Below are 20,532 nucleotides of genomic sequence, written 5' to 3' on the forward strand. Positions count from 1 at the left end.
GGATTGGATCCTATTTCAATGACCCTCCTGCTCATATCCAGTTTTATAGTGTAAGGCTATTTCTACATCCAGGCAGATAGCCTGGAGCACTACTCTTTGCTATAGAAACAACGAATTCTATTTGGACAAGAAATTCTCTATAAAAGATATATTCATAAGCCTCTGCTCTTACCAAGAAATCTACACTTCAGGCTCAGAGAACCTTAAAGCTGAAAAAAGCCTTGAGAAAAGATCAATTCCACCCTGCTCAGTTTTCTAGATTGAGAATCTGAAGTCCAAATGCAGGAGGGGTTTGCCCATGGTTACATGGCTAGTCAGTGGAAGGAGTGGAATTAAAAACCTGGGTCTTTGATTCTTAGTCCTGGAGTCTTTTCACTAAATTAATGTTGATTCTCTTCCCCTTACAAAGAAATACACCATGGTTGTTATGAATATAGACTCGAGGGCTACAGTACATCAGTTGGGCTCTTATTCTGTCCACTTGCTGATGTGTGATTTAGGCCAAATCACTAGACTTTGCTCCTCAGTTTTCTCATTGTAAAATTTGGATAATAATAGTGCTTATTTTATAGGATTCTTGTTAAGATTAAATACCTCAAATAATGTAGAGTGTTTAGGGAGGGGTCTGGTACATAGTAAGCTGTCAAGAGTGTTTGAAAGTAGTTTTTTTTTTATTATACTATTAATAAGGTAATTCGTCTAATAGCCTTTTTTGACAAGATATTTAAGAACAATATGTGATATTTGAGAAGACCTGAGAAAGAAGCAATCAATGGATATGTAAACAGAACAGCTAAGAAAAGCACCAGTGGATTGGCAGAACTCCATTATGTAAAGTCTAAAATCTTCATGGGTATGTCTGATCTCTCAAGACATATGTGCTATCAAAAAGGGAGCATTACTGTTTCTACACAGTTCTCAAACTAATTATGCATGGTTAATACTTCTCATACATTATGAAATAAAACATTTTTATTGACACAGAGCTATCCACACTTGTGGATATGCCAATATCACTTGAGACTGAGAGACCTGTTACTGGTCTGTAGTGAGATTCAGAGCTTACACCAATGTATGAATCAACAATGTCACTAAACACACACACACATATGAATATATGTGTGCTAAGTCACTTCAGTCGTGTCTGACTCTTTGCAACCCCATGGACTGTAGCCTGCCAAGCTCCTCTGTCCATGCAATTCTCCAGGCAAGAATACTGGAGTGGGTTGCCATGCCCTTCTCCAGGGGATCTTCCTGACTCAGGATCGAACCTGTGTCTCTTATGTCTCCTGCATTGGCATGAGGATTCTTTACCACTAGTGCCACCTGGGAAGCCCATATGAATATATATGATCTGTATAAAATAATATACACACACATATCCACATTTACACACACATGCAATTGCAGCAAGACTTTCTTGATGTTGGAAGTGGTGCATTGATACACATTTCAGCGCAACACTACAAATTTCTAGGTGGACCAGTAAAGAGTTTGTAGACAGGCACAATGTGGCACCATCTGTTGATTAGCATGGCCCTCGGACCACACTTTGGCCAGGGTACTCCAGCAAGAAACCCCTTTAATTTATCAACTCTATCCAAAGGACATGGAATCCACCTAACCTTCTAGAATTGCACTTATGGGTAAACAGTGTATTCTAACATAGAAAAGTTGGTGCTTTGCCTGACTCATCCATACCAATCGGATTTGTGGAACATCACATATAATTGTCTTTCTGGAAAATTCCAATCGTTTGCTTTCTCATCTAATAATGGTAGCATAACTCTTATAGCAAAGGGATTTATAAAAGTTTTTACTTATGACTGTATTAAAATGACAACTATTAATCACTGAAAGTGAAAATTGCTCAGTCGTGTCTGACTCTTTGCAACCCCATGGACTATACAGTCCTTGGAATTCTCCAGGCCAGAATACTAGAGTGGGTAGCCTTTTCCTTCTCTAGGGGATCTTCCTACCAGTGGCTCAGCAGGTAAATAAGCCACCTGCAATGTAGAGACCTGAGTTCAATCCCTGGGTTGGGAAGATCCCCTGGAGAAGGGAAAGGCTACACCCTTCAGTATTCTGGCCTGGAGAATTCCATGGACTGTATAGTCCATGGGGTAGCAAAGAGTCAGACATAACTGAGCGACTTTCACTTTCCACTTTCCAATATTAAATGGCACTTTAAATGAAATAGTAAGAAATGGAAGTGAAATGAGGAGCATGTGATGAAGAGAAAAAGAGATGGCTTTGTTTCTAATTCTGCATAGGTTTGTGTATCACCTAGTTTTATCTTGTGGCTTTTCCTCAAGGAATTATGGTGATACTTTCTGTAATACTGAATTTTGAAATCATGCCTTCATAGGGATGTTTCAAACACCTAGGAGAATACCTGTAGCTTTACCAGCACCCAATTAATGGGAATTATCTGCCCTTTTTCTTCATTTCCTGCTTCCTCTGGGAGGAGCTGCTGCTGCTGCTAAGTCACTTCAATCGTGTCCGACTCTGTGCGACCCCATAGACAAGCAGCCTACCAGGCTCCTCTGTCCCTGGGATTCTCCAGGCAAGAATACCGGGGGGAGCATACATCTAGTTTTAGAATCCCAAATTTACAATCCCCCTTAGGCAGAGTCAAGGTCCTCTGTTGTCTATAGATATACAGGTAGTTTGGTAACAACTTCTTTCCCTTTCACTCAGAGAATCTCCCTGTCTTTATTTCAAATCTTTGCCTCCAGTTTCCTTAGCTTTGGATGAAACTGACTCATCATTATTAAGCCAATAGAAAGTCTTACCACTCACACTAGAAATAGCTTTGTGGACAGAAATCCACTCTAGCTCAGAGCATTTTCAAGTCTGGTGGAAGGAAGCATTACTACCAACCTTCAGCACCTAGCCCTGTTCTTTGGAACAACTAACAACACTCTCCCAAACTATTTATCATTGCTTTATAAATATTTTTTTTATTTTGTTATGATTATTTAATTGTTAAGGTTAAAAGAGTGAAAGCAGAAGGACCTTTAACCCTTTAGGAAACTAAGGCTCTGGAACCTGCAAAAAAATCCCAGGTGGTAATTATTAATGATGTTTTCCAATTCCAATTCCAATTCTCTTCTCTTTCTAGGGGCTTTCCTAGTGGCTCAGCAGTAAAGAATCCACCTACAATGCAGGAGCTTCCAGAGACATGGGTTCAAACCCCGGGGTTGAGAAGATCCCTTGGAGGAGGGCGCAGCAACCCAATCCAGTATTCTTGCTGGGAAAATCCCATAGAGAGAGAAGCCTGGTGTCAGACAGAACCGAAGTGACTGAGCATGAATGCTTCTCCTAGATTCATGGTAGGGTTGTACTTTCTAGACCCTTATAGTTGGGTAGAGTTGTGTGACCAGTTCTGGTCAGTGAATTGCAAACAGCAGTGACATGTATAACTTCTGGCTGAGCACTTATCAACTAGAGCTGTCTTTCTCTCTGCCATTACAGCAAGCAAGGCTTCAGAAAGTGGCTGTTCCATCATCCATCCTGGGTCCTCAGTTCAGTTCAGTCACTCAGTCATGTCCAACTCTTTGTGACCCCATGGACTGTAGCACGCCAGGCTTCCTTGTCCATCATCAACTCCTGAAGTTTACTCAAGCTCATGTCCATTGAGTCAAAGATGCCATCCAACCATCTCATCCTCTGTTGTCCCCTTCTCCTCCTGCCTTCAATCTTGCCCAGCATCAGGGTCTTTTCAAATGAGTCAGCTCTTCACATCAGGTGGCCAAAGTATTGGAGCTTCAGCTTCAACATCAGTCCTTCCAATGAATATTTAGGGTTGATTTCCTTTATGGTTGACTGGTTTGATCTCCTTGCTATCCAAGGGACTCTAAAGAGTCTTCTCCAACACTACAGCTCAAAAACATCAATTCTTTGGCTCTCAGCTTTCTTTATGGTCCGATTCTCACATCCGTACATGACTACTGGGAAAACCACAGCTTTGACCATACAGACCTTTGTCAGCAAAGTAATGTCTCGGCTTTTTAATACACTGTCTGGGTTTGTCATAGCTTTTCTTCTAAGGAGCAAGCCTCTTTTAATTTCATGGCTGCAGTCACTGTCTACAGTGATTTTTGGAGCCCAATAAAATAAAGTCTGTCACTGTTTCCATTGTTTCCCCCATCTATTTGCCATGAAGTGATGGGACAGGATGCCATAATCTTCGTTTTTTGAATGTTGAGTTTTAAGTCAGCTTTTTCATTCTTTTTCACTTTCATCAAGAGGCTGTCTAGTTCCTCTTTGCTTTCTGCCATAAGGGTAGTGTCATCTGCATATCTGAGGTTATTGAAATTTCTCCTGGCAATCTTGATTACAGCTTGTGCTTCATCCAGCCTGGCATTTCACATGATGTACTCTGCATAGAAGCAGGGTGAAAATGTACAGCCTTGACGTACTCCTTTTCCAATTTTGAACCAGTTCATTGTTCCATGTTTGGTTCTAACTGTTGCTTCTTGCCCTGCATACAGGTTTATAAGGAGGCAGGTAAGGTGGTCTGGTATTCCCATGTCTTTAAGAATTTTCCATAGTTTGTTGTGATCCACACAGTCAAAGGCTTTAACATAGTCAATGAAGCAGAAGTACATGTATTTCTGGAATTCTTTTGCTTTTTCTGTGATCCAGCAGATGTTTGCAATTTGATCTCTGGTTCCTCTGCCTTTTCTAATGCAGCTTGAACATCTGGAAGTTCTCAGTTTGCACACTGTTGAAGCCTATCTTGAAGGATTTTGAGCATTACCTTGCTAGCATGTTAAATGTGTGCAACTGTGCAGTAGTTTGAACATTCTTTGGCACTGCCTTTCTTTGGGATTGGAATGAAAACTGGTCTTTTCCAGGTATGTGGCCACTGCTGAGTTTTCCAAACTTGCTGGCATATTGAGTGCAGCACTTTCACAGCATCATCTTTTAGGATTTGAAATACCTCAGCTGGAATTCCATCACCTCCACTAGCTTTTTTTTGTAGTAATGCTCCCTAAGGCCCACTTGACTTCTCACTCCAAGATGTCTGGTTCTAGTTGACCACTCAATGCAAGAAATCTGGGTTCAATCCCTGGGTCAAGGAAATCCCTGGAGAAGGGAATGGCTATCCACTCCAGTATTCTTGCTGGAGAATCCCATGGACAGAGGAGCCCAGTGGGCTACAGTCCATAGAGTCACAAAGAGTCAGACACTACTGAGTGACTAACACTTCCACTTTACATTTTTCATAGTTGATTTGTGTTTGTTTTTTTTCTGGTGGACAGCAAGGTGATTCTGTTTTTTATACACACACACACACACACACACACACACGTACATAATCTTTTTCATATTCTTTTCCATTATGATCTACTACAGGATACTGAATATAGCTCCCTGTGCAATGCAGTAAAGCCTTGTTGTTCATCTGTTTTGTAAACAGTAGTTTATCTGCTAATCATAAAGTCTTAATTTATCCCCTCACCCCTGTTCCCCTTTAGTAACCAAAAGTTTGTTTTCTATGTCTGTGAGTCTGTTTTTCTCTTTTATAAATAAGTTCATTTGTGTCATATTTTAGATTCCACATATAAGTGATAACATATGGTATTTATCTTTCTCTGAATAAGTTTGATAATATCTAGGTCCATCAACATTGCTGCAAATGGCACAATTTTCTTTTTTATGGCTGAGTAATTTTTCATTTTGTATATATACCACATCTTCTTTATCCATTCATGTGTCGATGGACATTTACGTTGCTTCCATGTCTTAGGTATTGTAAATCGTGTTGCTCTGAACACTGGGCATATGTATCTTTTTTAATTAGAGTTTTCTCAAGATATATGCCCAAGAGTGGAGTTGCTGGATCATATATATGGCAACTCTGTTTTTAGTTTTTATAAGAAACCACCATACTGTATTCCATGGTGGCTGCAACTATTTATATTCCTATCAACAGTGTAGCATTTGTTATTTGTAATGATGCCCATTCTGATTGGTATCAGGAGGTACCTAATGGTAGTTTTAATTTACATTTCTCTAATACTTAGCAATATTGAACATCTTTTCCTGTGCCTATTGGCCATCTATATGTCTTTTTTGGAGAAATGTCTATTTAGGCCTTCTGCCCATTTTTTTGTTTTCTTTTGTTTTTTAATTTATTTTTAATTGAAGGATAGTTGCTCTACAATATTGGTTTGATTTCTCCCATACATCAACATGAATTAGTCATAGGTGTAAATATATCCCCGCCCTCACTCACCCTTTCCCACCACTCTAAGTTGTTACACAGCCCCAGTTTGAGTTCCATGAGTCATACAGTAAATTTCCATTGTCTATCCAATTTACATTTGGTTGTATATATGGGGAAACAGTGGAAACAGTATCAGACTTTATTTTTTTGGGCTCCAAAATCACTGCAGATGGTGACTGCAGCCATGAAATTAAAAGATGCTTACTCCTTGGAAGGAAAGTTATGACCAACCTAGATAGCATATTGAAAAGCAGAGACATTACTTTGCCAACAAAGGTCCGTCTAGTCAAGGCTATGGTTCTTTTAGTGGTCATGTATGGATGTGAGAGTTGGACTGTGAAGAAAGCTGAGTGCTGAAGAATTGATGCTTTTGAACTGTGGTGTTGGAAAAGACTCCTTAGAGTCCCTTGGACTGCAAGGAGATCCAACCAGTACATTCTGAAGGAGATCAGCCCTGGGTGTTCCTTGGAAGGAATGATGCTAAAGCTGAAACTCCAGTATTTTGGCCAACTCATGCAAAGACTTGACTCATTGGAAAAGACTCTGATGCTAGGAGAGATTGGGGGCAGGAGCAGAAGGGATGAGATGGCTAGATGGCATCACCGACTGGATGGACGTGAGTTTGAGTGAACTCTGGGAGTTGGTGATGGACAGGGAGGCCTGGCATACTGTGATTCATGGGGTCACAAAGAGTCGGACACGACTGAGTGACTGAACTGAACTGAACTGATGCTGGGGCTTCCCAGGTGCTCTAGTGGTAAAGAACCTGCCTGCCAATGCAGAAGATGTAAGGGACGTGGGTTCAGTTCCAGGATTGGGAAGATCCCCTGGAGTAGGACATTTTAACTCACTTCAGTATTCTTGCCTGGAGAATCCCCATGGACAGAGGAGCCTGGCAGGCCACAGTGTATAGGGTCACAAAGAGTCAGATACCACCGAAGAGACTCAGCAGCAGCAGCCACAGTATATATACTTCCATGCTACTCTCTGCATTCATCTCACCCTCTCCTTCCTCCTCCCAGCCCTTATCCATGTCTGTTCTCTATGTCTGTGTCTGCATTGCTGCCCTGCAAATAGGTTCATCAGTACCATATTTCTGGATTTCATATATACACATTAATATACAATGTTTGTTTTTTTCTTCCTGACTTACTTCCCTCTGTATAATAGTCTCTAGGTTCATCCACCTTATTAGAACTTACTCAGACCCATTCCTTGTCATAGCTGAGTAGTATTGCATTGTTTATATGTACCACAGCTTCTTTATCCGTTCATCTGTCAATGGACATCTAGGTTGCTTCCATGTCCTTTGTTATGGTTCAGTCACTAAGTCATGTCCCACTCTTTGTGACCCCAGGGACTGCAGTACACCAGGCTTCCCTGTTGATCACTATCTCCTGGATTTGCTCAAACTCATTTCCATTGAGTCGATTGTGCCATCCAAACATCTCATCCTCTGTTGCCCCCTTCTCTTCCTGCCCTCAATCTTTCCCAACATCAGGGACTTTTCCAATGAGTCAGCTCTTTGTATCAGGTGGCCAAAGTAATGGAGCTTCAGCTTCAGCCTCAGTCCTTCCAGTGAATATTCAAGGTTGATTTCCTTTAAGATTGACTCTCCTAAGTTTGATCTCCTTGTTGTCCAAGGGACTCTCAAGAGTCTTCTTTAACACCACAGTTTGAAAGCATCAATTCTTTGGCTCTCAGCCTTCTTTTTGATTCAGCTCTCACATCTGTACATGACTACTGGCAAATCCATAGCTTTGTCTTAGCTATTGTAAATAGTACTGCAATGAGCATTGTGGTATGCCGGGAGCCGGCATATTGCACATTGAGTGCAGCACTTTCCACAGCATCATCTTTCAGGATCTGGAGTAGCTCAACTGGAATTCTATCACTGCCGGGAGCCAGCGTGAGGAGCTCCACCCATGACAAAGGTCATGAGGAAGGAGGCTCAGCATACACAAAGGCGGGATCGAGCCTCAGGAGTCCCCCTGGAAATTCTCGAGCATCTACCCCCAAAACCAGAGTCTGCCTACTTTCTGCTTTGTGCTCTCACCTACACCTCTGACTTTACGGGGGGCTGTCCCCCACTACCTCTCTCTGAAAAAAAGAGTTAACTTACAGCTCCAGTTAATAAAGTTCCTGGGTGTGATAGTATTTCAACCTACAAACTCCTTTGGAAGTCCTCTAGCCTGCCTGAATAGGATTTTCTGGCCACATGTGATTGCTCAGAGCCTCCCAACTGTGAGAGGCAGGAGATGTTCTAAACTGTCTAAACACAGATTCCTTTGAGCAGTTAAAAGATTGATTAGAAATTGTATTGGTGAAGGGATTTTCACTTGTTGGGCCAATGTTTGCTGCTAAGTCTCCATATCCCTTACCTGCTGTGTCCCTGGCAGTGTATTGATTAATATAATTGGTGTAAGTAGTAGCTTTAATGTTTGTAACCTGGGACCCTTGAGTTAATTCTTTTTCTTGTTATAGCCCACCACACCTTTGCTCTGTAGGAATGCAACTTTATCTAATGCTTTTGGAGGGTGGAGCTTGACTAATCACCGTTAGAGAAAAATAAGTTTTCTGAAGAAAGGGTCTTAAAATGTTAACAGGCCTCTGGGCCAGAAGATGATGCAAATCACCTAAACTTTTGCATATGATAAGTTTGCAGGAAGAAAGCCCGGCTTGCTGCATGACTCTACCCCTTCCCCCATTATCCTCTATGCATAACTTAAGGTATAAAAACTACTTTGGAAAATAAAGTGCGGGCCTTGTTCACAGAAACTTGGTCTCCCCATGTCGTTCTTTCTCTTACCTTCTGGCTGAATTATTCAGCCTCTTTCCTTCACTAAATTTTCCTACTGAGCTATCCTTATTTCAGCCTCTTTTCTCCACTGAATTTCCTCACTGAGCTATCCTTATTCTATTACTCTTTATATCCTTAATTAACATTTAATTAAGCAGTTGTTTCCTGATCCTCGCCGATGCCGTCCCTGCTTCGAATTCCCTGGATCCACCGGGGCTGGACCCCAGCAGTGGTACACGTGTCTTTTTTTTCCCTCAGAGGGTATATGGCTAAAAGTGGTATTGCTGGGTTGTATGGTGGTTTTATTCCTAGTATTTAAAGGAATTGTCACACTGTCTTCCATAGTGGCTGTATCAATTTATGTTTCCACCAGCAGTGCAAGAGGGCTCTCTTTTCTGCACACCCTCTCCAGCACTTGTTGTTTGTGGATTTTTTGATGATGGCTATTCTGCCCAGGGTGAATGATATCTCATTGTAGTTTTGATTTGCATTTCTCTAATAATGAGCGATAAAAACAGAGATATGTTGAAAAGCAGAGACATTAGTTTGCCAACAAATGTCCGTCTAGTCAAGGCTATGGTTTTTCCAGTGGTCATGTATGGATGTGAGAGTGGGACTGTGAAGAAAGCTGAGTGCTGAAGAATTGATGCTTTTGAACTGTGGTGTTGGGGAAGTCTCTTGAGAGTCCCTTGGACTGTAAGGAGATCCAACCAGTCCATTATAAAGGAGATCAGTCCTGGGTGTTTATTGGAAGGACTGATGTTAAAGCTGAAACTCCAATACTTTGGCCACCTGATGTGAAGAGCTGACTCATGGGAAAAAACTCTGATGCTGGGAAAGATTGAGGGCAGGAGGAGAAGGGGATGACAGAGCATGAGATGGCTGGATAGCATCACCGACTCGACGGACGTGAGTTTTAGTAAACTCCGGGAGTTGGTGATGGACAGGGAGGCCTGGTGTGCTGCGATTCATAGGGTCACAAAGAGTTGACACGACTGAGCGACTGAACTGAACTGAACTGAATAATGAGCGATGTTGAGCATCTTTTCATGCATTTTTTCACCATCTGTATGCCTTTGGAGAAATATCTGTTTAGCCTTTCCCCCACTTTTCTATTGGGTTGTTTGTTTTTTTGGTATTGAGTTGTATGAGCTGTTTGTATATTTTAGAAATTAATTCTTTGTCAGTTGTTTCATTTGCTATTATTTCCTCCCATTCTGAGAGTTGCCTTTTCATCTTGTTTATAGTTTCCTTTGCTGTACAAAACTTTTAAATTTAATTAGGTTCCAGTTGTTTATTTTTGTTTTTATTTCCATTATTCTGGGAAGTGGCTCATAGCGGCTCTTGCTATGATTTATGTCATACAGTGTTCTGCCTATGTTTCCTTCTAAGAGCTTTTATAGTTTCTGGTCTAACATTTAGGTCTTTAATCCACTTTAAGTTTATCTTTGTGTATGGTGTTAGGAAGTGTTCTAATTTCATTCTTTTACATGTAGCTGTCCAGTTCTCCCAGCACCACTTATTGAAGAGACTATTTTTTCCCCATTGTATATTCTTGCCTCCTTTGTCAAAGATAAGGCACCCATAGGTGTGTAGGTTTATCTCTGGGCTTTCTATCTTGTTCCATTGATCTATCTATCTGTTTTTGTGCCAATACCATACTGTCTTGATGACTGAAGCTTTGTAGTAGAGTCTGAATTCAGGTAAGTTGATTGCTACCACTCCATTCTTCTTTCTCAAGATTGCTTTGGCTATTTGAGGTCTTTTGTGTTTCCACACAAATTGTGAAATTTTTTTTTTGTTCTAGTTCTGTGAAAATGCCATTGTTAATTTGATAAGGATTGCATTGAATCTATAGATTGCATTTGGTCGTATAGTCATTTTCACAATATTGATTCTTCTGAACCAGGAGCAGGAAATTCTGCCCATTTTTTGATTGGGTTTTTTTTTTTTTTTTTCTTATTGTTGAGTCATATAAGCTGTTTTCATATTTTAGAAATTAAGCCCTTATTAGTCCCATCATTTACACATATTTCCTCCTAGTCTGTAAGTTGTCTTTTCATTTTGCTTGTGGTTTTCTTTGCTGTGCAGAAGCTTATAAATTTGATTAGGTCCCATTTGTTTAATTTTGTTTTTATTTCTATTGTCCTGGAAGACTGACCTAAGAAAACATTGGTACAATTTATGTCAGAGACTGTTTTGCCTATGATGTTATATCTTATATTTAAGCTTTCACATTCAGGAGCCCCACAGGAGTCCTGCTCACATTTGCTACCATTATCCCAACATTTGTATTAGGAACCGGAAGCACAGGAAGGGTAGGCAATTTGAGTAAGGTCACACAGCCAGGCAATCTTAGGTAATCAGCTTCTAGAGTATATATTTTTAATACTTTCTTCTTCTTCTGGATTTCAGTTCAAGTTCTGCTACTTAATAGTTATGAATCTTTAGGTAACTCACTTAGCTTATTTGAGTTAGTTTCCTTAACATCAAAATATATTGTTGTGAATATTAAATAAGATACTGCAGGTAGAGGGCTTAGAATAATGCTGGACACAAAGTAAGCACTCAGGGCATGCTAGCTGCTATTATTATAATAATATTAGTGGTGGTGGTGTTTTCGTTGGTGTTATCACTCTTTTTGCCTTTGCCCTTGCTGTCCATTACATCACTGGCAGCTGAAAGGAGAATTTAGATGTGAACCAAAACTTACATCTCAGAGAAAAGTAGCCAGAGGCCCTTTAAATTCAAGCCTGTCTGAAAATTGGGAGGAAGGACTTCAACACCAAACTAGGGCATGCCAAGGTGAGTCACAGAAATGCTCTCATCAGTCTAATCAGTGGCTCCACATTATGTTAGACTTAGAATAAATTGATGAAGATTAAGCTCTTATGTTATATTTAATTTTATTTAAAACTTTCTTCATTAAGATGCTTTAAAAAAATCTTTTAAAATATATAGTTTTCAAGACCAATCTATATACATGAAAAGGATCAATGTCACTCCTTAGTTAAGAAATGCAAAATAAAGCAACAACCAGTCACCATTTCCCCCTATCATTGAAGCTGCTTAAAACCCTGACAGCTCCCTGTTGTGAGCACATCCATACACTGTACAACCTCTTTGGTGAGCAGTTTAACAGGATATATCAATATTTTTAATTCACATCCCCTTTAACCCAGCTATTCCATTTCTAAAAATGCCTCTTACAGCAAGCTTACTCAACTGAGCAAACATGCACATTCAAGGCTGTTTGCAGCATTGTTTGTATTTGCAAAAATCTAGAAACATCTTAAAATGTCCATCTAGCCTTAGATACTGTTGTGAATATGCTCCGTGCTTTTCTAATAGGCATCCCTACAGCTAAATTTCTCTGGTTTAGTAACTTAAAAAATGCTTTCTATTCAGTGGGCTTGTCTATTGCTTTTTTAATAAATCGCTGAGTAATTTCAGTGCTTCTATTGTTGTTTTCATAAACCTGAGAAGTTACCAGAGGTGTTATGATACCATATAAATGTCAAGAGGTGATTGAAAGAAACACTTTTTAGTGTTTAATCATTGCTCACTCTCATTTCTAGGCTATTTTCCCTACCCTGAGGGTTTAGTAGAATTATGTCTTCTCTTCCAAATAGATTTTTCTCTCTAAAGTTTCTTGTGTTTCTCTCAAACTCTGACTGTCCTTCATCTCATACCTGAAGGGCTTAGTCATTGTCAGACTTCTCCAGTATTAGAAAAAAAACATAAGGAAGAAACGAATGAACCAACCAACAAACCCTAGGTGTTTTGCAGTTACATATCTCTGTGAAAATGGTGACCACCCCCCACCCTTTACCAAACATTACTGAGGCAATTAACATATAAAAAGAAAGAGAGATGGCCAATGAAAGAGTGGATAATATTTTGAAATAAAAACCCAGCATGGTCCTCTAGGGAAGAAATAAAAAGGAATGTTTTATATAGCTCTCTAAATGCTCAATTAAGTTTATTTAGCAACTTTTTCCTAATTATGGCATAACCATTCAGAGTAGACATAATGTTGCTTTATCCTGGATATTTACAATTGTGTCTGAGAGCCCATTTGTCCTTTAGAGACTAGTAATCAGCAAAGCAGATGATGAAGCTATAAATCTATGGAATCACTTTGCCAAATATCAGTGTCTCATCGTTATCGTGGTGAAATGAGTTCTTTTACAGAACACTGTTGAATACGTCTCACAATCACCATTTTTCAGTGGCTTAATCTACACTGTGAGTTGACTCGAAATTTTTTTCCCTGAAGCTTTGGCCATAAATAACACATCACAAAAGGACAAAGCTGAAGACTGAAAAAGGTTAGAACAGATTTTATTTTAAATCTTTCAAATCATGTATTTCTAAAGTAAGTTTATGTATGTGCAGTCATTGCTAGCCACTATTTCTGCATCCATGCTCAAGAAAAAGAGAAAAGACTGACTGTATTTAACTCAGAGAAACAATAAAAATCAGCTCTTTGTTCTACCATCAACTCTTCTTTTAGGCATTAGAACATAAATATGTCTTGGATTGCTACCATTCCTGAGAACAGGATCCCAACAATCTACTTAAGAACTTCAATGGACAGTGTAACTTTTTACACGTAAGAACATTTTGGATGAAACATCAAGATGTAGACTTTAAATGTTTATAAAACTATACCCTTTCCTTCTGTCTAATCAAAATGATTAGACACCATCTGTCCCATCACCAAATAGACACACTTATTAAAAGATAAACTGAGACATATTAAAAAGATTAAGAGTTTATTTGAGCAAAAGTTTATTCAAATGGGAGGTGCCAAACAGGAAGTGGTTAGGAGTGCAGACTGACAGGAACCAGGGGAAAGACTTATCTGGAGAGATTGAAAAAGCAAAGAAAGGAAATTGTTTATTGGCTGTAGCTTGCAGCTTAGCTGGCTGGCTGTGGTTGGTTGTTCTTAGTATTTTGATTTCGTGAACTTGGGACCTTTACAGGCTTATATTTTGGTTTGCTTGTAGAGGCCGCCAAGGCATTAGAGCCACCTCAGTTTAACAGCTTCCTTGTTTAATTAATTTAACACACTTTCAATTTAAGCTTTAACGTTCCAGACCTTTTCCATTATATCAAGCCCATGTTAATATTAGCCAAATATTCTGAAGTCCTTAATACACAAGCATTCACCATTTTACCAGATAGCCAGTTGTCCTGCATCTTGCTGCAAATGACAAAAGTTGGAGGTAGCAAGTTTCAAATTGGTGGAAAATTTGGAATTTAGTGAGTCATTTGACATCACACCTCATCTCCTTACTAAGTAGACATGGAGGAAGGAAAAATTTTGTCTATACATCAGATGTTCCATGTGGCTTTTATTGTATGTATTTTATTATGGGCCTCATCCAGAGCAGAAAATTGACAGTTAATCACATTTAATAAGAAGAGGTTGAGGTTCTTGAAATTCCTGTTGGGCTACTTTCTTTCCTGGCCACCATGTAAATCCTATAATGATTCATTTGGGGCTTGAAAAGTGAAATTTTGTATTCTTACTCAGTGAAGCATTTTTTAAATTCCATAAGCAATAATTATACTGGAATTGAATTTCTTGTTGGTCTATCATTGCTCATTATAAGTTACAGTCTATTAATTTGAAAAAAAAAATGGACTCCTACTCATGGCTGTTGATCCATAACACCACAGAACTTTTTTTAAAACAAAATAATAATTATTGAAAGAACTATAGGGTCAAGATGAGGGTAAGTAAATGTAATTTTACCTAGATACTTTATCTACTTTTCAAAAATGCTGCTTTCTGTTTTAATCAGTGACAGATTAGGAAAGATTTCTCGAGTTTTTTCCCCTTTATTATCATCTTTGTGCCCACTTAAATCAGTGATTTGCAGTACATGAGTGCCAGTAAAGACCTAAAATTACAGAGAAAAATGAATCTGTTATTTTTAATCCATCTGAAAACTTGAATGCATACTAATGTCACTTTAGAAATTGTTTTTTTGCAAATAGGAACTGATGACAGTTTAGCTGTGTTTTAGATGAACCATCATTTTGTGTGTATATGTGTACATGGGTGGGTGGTAACTTTAAGGATAGATAGTTTGCAAATACTTTGCCATTAGCACATCAATATCCATACCATTAACTATTAAGACTGGCTTGCGACTGAAGTGAACATAGGAATTGGGGCCTGAAGGGAAGTAGAATTTGCCACCTGAAAATATGTTTCTTTTGCATAAGTGAAGTCGCTCAGTCATGTCCAACTCTTTGGGACCCCATGGACTGACCCAGGCTCCTCCGTCCATGGGATTTTCCAGGCAAGAATACTGGAGTGGGTTGCCATTTCCTCTTCCAGGGGATCTTCCTCACACAGGGATTGAACCTGGGTCTCCCACACTGTGGGCAGACTTTTTACCATCTGAGACACGAGGGAAGACAAGGATTATTTTAAACTGGTTATTTTTAAGAATCAGCTGACACAGGAGAAGCTCTGAAAACTGAGTAGAAGTTACTTTTTTGTAAGAGAAATTTACATTTATAGGGGACATCTCCATTTGTAAGGCTGTCTTTCTCTGTATAGGAAAATGATGACTCTAAATTTTTAGAAACTTATCAGTGGAGAAGGCAAGGACTTAAATCTGCATACAACCTTACCGTTTACTGTGCTTTTCCTGACCACCTTTCACAACTATTCCCCTCCCATCCCCATGCCCTCTACCCAGCTCCTTTTTTTTTCTTTACTGCAGATGGTATTTAAGGCTGATGGTATATAAATGGATTGAGTCATTTAGGGGAGTTACTCAGTTTTCCTAGGTCTCTCCCTTATATACAGGAAGCATACATGTTATTAAACTTCTATTTGTTTTTCTCCTGTTAATCTGTCTTTTATTACAGGGAGGTCTCAACCAAGATTCTAGAAGGGTGGAGGGAATTCCCTCCACCACTGGCCATAGAGGCAAAATCATAAAATAAGGAGATAAACTGGGAGTAATGTGGGAATTCAGGACTACCATAGTCAAGATAACAAAAGTCTTTATATCGATGCTCTAGTAAGGAGGTATTACAGCTTCTAGTGATGTTTTGATGGAGAAATTTTTAAAATCCTGTCAGCAATAGACCCCTCTGTATAACTAGAGAAGAAAGAACACAATTTAATATTGCATGAGCATTATCATATTCACAGCCATGTAAGATAGCACAACAGTCTGGATGGATTTACAGTCTGAACCGATTTTCTCATAAATGTATACCCTAAAATAGAAGAAAAACAAGGAAAACTTATCTCCTTGAGAGACAAATAGATGCACCTGTGTTTGTCTCTTGACTAGCTCCTGAGAGACTTAATTTCAGAAGTGTTTGTTTATATTCAAGGGATAGAAGATATGTGAACTGAATTATAAAATCAAAAGTCTTGTCCTCTTCTTCAACCAATTAGACTTTCAAGAGGCATCCTAAGGAGGGAAAGGCCCTTGGAGAAAATTTCATCATTTTACTCTTATAGTCTACATCTCTAATTTGTTTTATTGTTTGAGTATATTCATATGTGTTTACCATTCATGTACTTTATCTATTAAAGTATATGTAGTTCTGGTAAGATTTAGTTCTTCTCAACTGATATTTGTTTACATGACTCAGAAGATATACATCCTGTGTTCCCCCTTCAGATATTCATTCATAAGCATATATGAAAGTGAAAGAGAAGAGTGAAAAGGTTGGCTTGAAATGCAACATTCAGAAAACTAAGATCATGGCATCTGGTCCCATCATTTCATGGCAAAAAGATGGGGAAACAGTGATAGACTATTTTGAGGGGCTCTAAAATCACTGCAGATGGTGACTGCAGCCATGAAATCAAATGACACTTGCTCCTTGGAAGAAAAGTTATGACCAATCTAGAGAGCATATTAAAAAGCAGAGACATTACTTTGCCAACAAACGTCCATCTAGTCAAAGCTATGGTTTTGCCAATAGTCATGTGGATGTGAGAGTTGGACTATAAAGAAAGCTGAGTGCCAAAGAATTGATGCTTTTGAACTGTGGTGTTGGAGAAGACTCTTGAGAGTCCCTTGGACTGCGAGGAGATCAAACCAGTCTATCCTAAAGGAAATCAGTCCTGAATATTCATTGGTAGGGCTGATGCTGAAGTTGAAACTCCAATACTTTGGCTACCTGATGCGAAGAACTGACTCATTTGAAAAGACCCTGATGCTGGGAAAGACTGAAGGTGGGAGGAGAAGGGGACAACAGAGTATGAGATGGTTGGATGGCATCACCAACTCAATGGACATGAGTTTGAGTAAGCTCTGGAAGTTGGTGATGGGCAGGGAGGCCTGGCATGCTGCAGTCCATGGATTTGCAAAGAGTCAGACACAACTGAGCGACTGAACTGAACTGAAGAGTATGAGAATGGAGGCAGGAAAACCTATGCAAATACTTGTTTGATTGAAACGAAACATCTTCTCAAAGCATCAACACAGTCCACCATGGCATGGGCTTCCAGCCATATTCATTCAATAAGAGAATATAAGACAGGCTAAAGACAGCCTATTCATTCTAGAATCTCTCAAGATAAATATCAGAAATTAGCAAAACACTAGACAAACGTATTGTCAACTTAAAAACACACAATGTAAGAGTTTTGTGTTTCAGTTTTATTCAGGGACCTTACTGAGGACTATAGCCTGGGAAATAGCCTCTCAGTAGCTCTGAGGGAACTGCTCCACAGAGGTTGGGAGAAGCCAATATATAGATGAGGTTTGGCTGGAGAATACATGCAGTAAAGCATATGTCTTCATAAAAGATTACTGCTAGTCATAAGGAAAAGTTATCTTAATGATTTCAATGCTTTTCTATGTATAGAAAGATGTACAATTCTGGGTACATTAAAATTCTTCTTAAGATATACATCTATCTAAGGGACCAGTTTTTCCAAAGCACAGAGTGAGGCACTTTTTCTCTTCTCAAATTCCTTTCTGGGTGCGTTATTGGTCAGTAACTGCAGTTACTAATGACTAGTTCGTGTAGAACTGGATGGTGAGTAACATTCTTTGTTTATAGTATTGATTATGAAAGTAAAATTCCAACTATTAGACTGAATCAGTCCTGAACCCTGAGAAAAAAGAGACTAAACTATTAGATTTTTTTCTGAATGGCAAAGAGATATTCCAGGTAGTATATAAATTGGGCCATGTCAGTAAGATTATTTTGGCACATATAATTTCAAATCTCTGTTCCTTTTTCCTTGAAAGAGAAAAAAAAGGTAAGAGAAGAAGGAGAGAAAGAAAAAGACCTGTTCAATGTTCTTCTCTTCACATTTAGAGTTAGAGAAGTTTCTGCATAACTTTAAAAGAATAGTTATAAAAACTGTTAGATCAAGCAATATAAGGACATAATATATAAGGATTATGTCTGGCTATAATATATTAAACATGATATTTAGCAGTGTGCCTCATAGTCTCTTTGTGGAAAGAAAAGTAGACAGGGTAGAGTGTTGTTGGGCATAACTGAAGGTTACCATATCCTAAGAGGTTGGGTGTCAAATTGAAGGGGGAGACAGAGGATGAGATAGTTGAATGATATCACCAACTCAATGGACATGAGTTTGAGCAAACTCTGGGAGATAGTGAAGGACAGGGAAGCCTAGCATGCTGCAATCCATGGGGTTGCAAAGAGTCAGACATGACTGAGCAACTGAACAGCAATGCTGCTCAAGGACTCTGAGCCTAGTAGGCCTATTTAACACTTTTATCAGCAAGTTGGAGGAACATATATAAGGAACACATTAAATTTTAGGTGACATAAAATTTAAGATGCTAGAGAACAGAACTAAGATTCAAAAGTTTCTCACAGGCCATAATTAGTGAGTGAAAGTCGCTCAGTCATGTCTGACTCTTGCGACCCCATGGACTAAACAGTCCATGGAATTCTCCAGGCCAGAATACTGGAGTGGGTAGCTTTTCCCTTCTCCAGGGGATCTTCCCAACACAGGGATCGAACCCAGGTCTCTTGCATTGCAGGCAGATTCTTTACCAGTTGAAATGGGCTAAAATTGACAAGAGGAAATTCAGTAAGGCTAAGACACACATATGGCCCCCTAGTTTATCTATAACAAGGCCAGATTGGATCCTCCAAAGTCCTGTTTTTTAACCTTTTAAATGATAGATGAATTGCTTATCACCTCTGATATTTAGAAAAAAAATGTTTCTTAACCAATCTTTGGTTAAGATTCTGTCTATCTTACAGGCCTTCAGTAAGTATATGTGTTGGGTGCATGCTCAGTCACTTAGTTGTTTCCTACTCCTTGCAACCTTATGGACTGTAGCCCCCCAGGCTCCTCTCTCCATTTACTTCTCCATGCAAGCATATTGGAGTGGGTTGGCGTTTCCTTCTCCAGGGATCTTTCTCACCCAGGGGTCAAACCCACATCTCCTGCATTGGAAGGTGGATTCTTTACCATTGAGCCACCTGGGAAGCACTCAGTAAGGACGTGTGTGTGTGTGTGTGTGTGTGCGCACGTGCTCAGTCATGTCTGACTCTTTCCAACCCCTATTGATTGTAGCCCACCAGGCTCCTCTGTCCTTGGAACTTTTCAAGAATACTTTCCATTTCCTTCTCCAAGGAATCTTCCTGATCCAGGGATCGAACCTGCGTCTCTTATGTCTCCTACATTGGTAGGTGGGTTCTTTACCAGCTGAGCTACCAAGGACCCCATCAGTAAGGATATATATGATGTCAAATAAAAACAAATTCTGACTTAGTGAGGAGAGATTTTATTCAAAAGGATCACAGCAAAGGGTTGGGAAGGAACTATTGCAATAGGGGAAGGTAAATGATTATAATTGAGAGAACATTACAACCATAAGATTGGCAAAGCCTCTCAAGAGTTCAGTAAAAAAATTTTTTTTCTTCTTTTACAGAGAGGAGGAAACAAGATTGGAAAGAACCAATTGTAGAGAAGTGGGTTAAAAAATGTGGCATGATCAGATAGTAAATTGGGTAACGTTTTAGTCTGAAACCAGCCGATTTTCCAGGAGGGGCCCTTGAGGCATTGCTATATACTGGCTAAGATTGAGGGTAGACCAAATTTCAGGGGCCTGTTACAAGGACAGAATCTTAGTCAAAGTTTAGTTAACAGGCATTTTTTTCCCTAGATATCAGTGGTGACAAACATTTCATCCAATCATTTATGAGATGAAAACAGGACTTTGGAGGAACTGCTTTTGGCCTTGCCATAGATAAACTAGGGGGCCATATGTGTGTCTTATCTAAGTCATATGTGGAAGGACAATTTTTTGCAATAAGCTGTTTTTTCAGGACACAAAGGAAGTGGGAGTTTCCTTTAACCTCTTGTTTTCCAGGTGCATAGGGCTGAGGTAAAATCCAACATTATCTAGAATGTGTTTTCATCAAAGGGCATAGAAAGGTCAAGGATAGAATGCAGGATGTGGGGGTGGGACTTTGGGCTTAACAGTAAGGTTATATGAAAAACACCAGA

The sequence above is a fragment of the Bubalus kerabau genome, chromosome X (genome assembly GCF_029407905.1).
Source record: "Bubalus kerabau isolate K-KA32 ecotype Philippines breed swamp buffalo chromosome X, PCC_UOA_SB_1v2, whole genome shotgun sequence".
Taxonomy (NCBI): Eukaryota; Metazoa; Chordata; class Mammalia; order Artiodactyla; family Bovidae; genus Bubalus; species Bubalus kerabau.